Source organism: Eutrema salsugineum, unplaced genomic scaffold (assembly GCF_000478725.1).
Source record: "Eutrema salsugineum unplaced genomic scaffold, Eutsalg1_0 scaffold_18, whole genome shotgun sequence".
NCBI classification, from domain to species: domain Eukaryota; kingdom Viridiplantae; phylum Streptophyta; class Magnoliopsida; order Brassicales; family Brassicaceae; genus Eutrema; species Eutrema salsugineum.
The window spans coordinates 3,449,601-3,451,413 of NW_006256846.1; the positions used below are offsets into that span (position 1 = coordinate 3,449,601).

A 1,813-nucleotide genomic window follows, 5' to 3' on the forward strand; every position below is an offset into this window, starting at 1 on the left:
TTGTCTTTGTACTCTGAACCATTGCCTTTATTGCTGCTGATCTCTTTCTCACCTGGTGTAGGAGGTGGAGATTCCATGCAATCCTCATCATCACTAAAGAACTTCTCACCATCAATGAACTCAAGATCAAGCTCTCTTTGGTGTTATTTCTTTTTCTCACAAGCAGCAAAAGGCTGATCCTTCTCTTTCATTCCACAAGTCCCACATACTTCATCTCAAAGTGTTGAAACTCATCACAGAGACTTAGAGACACATAAGCTGGCGGTTCAATAGCTTTTTCTTCTTTCCGAAGCTGTTGTTCGGCCTTCTCTTCAGCAGCAATCTGAACTTTGTCTCTAGAAGCTCCATGGACGTCTTTTATAGCTAAAACTTCAGTTTCAAGGGTCACCTCCCCACTGAGTTGCGCAATGTCCCCATTTTCTTGTGAAGAAAGACCTCTAAGAGCAATGTCTTCTTGTGGACTATAGAGGAGACGTTCTATCTCCTTTATAGCAGCTTCATGATCTTTGCTCTCCATGTGATTCATTTGAGAAGTTAAACTCTCTATTTTGTTGTAGAGATCATTGTAGGAACTCTTTACTCTTGTTGTGAGCTCATCTTGTCCCTTCAGAAGTTGTTGGAACATGCTGTTCAGCTCCATTTCTTGAGGCTTTGAAGCAGCTTGCCCTTGTGGAACAGACTCTTGCTGAAAACAAAGCTCCACCTCAGTTTTACCATCTTGACAATCTTCAGTATCAAGCTCTTTGTATCTTTCATTGCTCTTGGCCAAATTCTCAACAAGTAGCTCTCCTTGTTCTATGGTAAGAGTTGCAAAACGCCCATTGCTAGCTGTATCCAATGTCCATTTATGCTCTCTATCAACTCCCCAATAGAAGATACTAAGGATAGCTTCTTGTTGGAACCCATGATGGGGACAATCTCTAGTGTAGCCTTTAAGTCTCTCCCATGCTTCATCAAAGGTCTCATGGATTCTTTGTTTGAAGCACAAGATGTCTTTCCTAGCTTGGATAGTCCTTTGTATGGGATAAAACTTTTGGAGGAAGATCATCTTGCAATCATCCCAAGAATTTACCAAGTGGGATGGTAATGCTCTCTCCCATTTGCTTGCCTTTTCTCCAAGTGAAAATGGAAACAAGATGAGCTTGATACTGTCTTGGGGCACTCCTCCAGTCCTAAATGTGTCACACAACCTCTCAAAGCAGTCCAAATGATCATATGGATTCTCCATGCCAGACCCCAAGAACTTAGTTTCTTGAATCAACCTAACCAAGCTTTCTTTGATCTCATAGGCCGCAGCTTCAATTGGAGGAGGGTGGATTCCATACCTCTTTCCATGACTACAAGGAGTGTCACAGCTTCCAACTGATAGCGTTTTCTTTGGAGCTTGGGTCAGTGCTGGAGGCAGTGCTTGAAGTTGTGGCTGTTGTTGAGGTTTTGGGACTGGAATAATGCTCTTGTGGACGTCCATCTCCAACAGCTCAATAGAACGTGTCTTTTTATTTCTCCTCTTGTGAATTTGGTACCTTTCAAAGCTCAAGAGAATCAAGGAAGACAAGTTAGTAACAATGAAAAAGAGAAAATTCATCATCTCAAAGAGATGCATGCTCTTAGTGATATACATTAACATGGTGAAAATAAAAGCTTAGTAAAACAAAAGAAAACAATGACTTGATCTCAAGAAGATCCAAAGTTCTAATGCTAGAATGAACTCTCCAATTGGCAACGGCGCCAAATTGATAGCAAGAATTTTTCAATCCTTGATCAATTCCTCAACTACTCATGTCATTGTAGCACTTGAGGTATCAATCCAAAT

The 1,813-nt window shown here is 41.1% G+C and overlaps 1 non-coding gene across 1 annotated transcript; it reads left to right on the forward strand.

The window, feature by feature from the left end:
• Positions 1-899: 899 nt before the first annotated feature.
• On the forward strand, positions 900-1,005 carry LOC112087440. The gene has a single exon (XR_002900120.1). It is a non-coding gene; the product is annotated as a small nucleolar RNA R71 (small nucleolar RNA).
• The last annotated feature ends 808 nt before the right edge of the window (positions 1,006-1,813 follow it).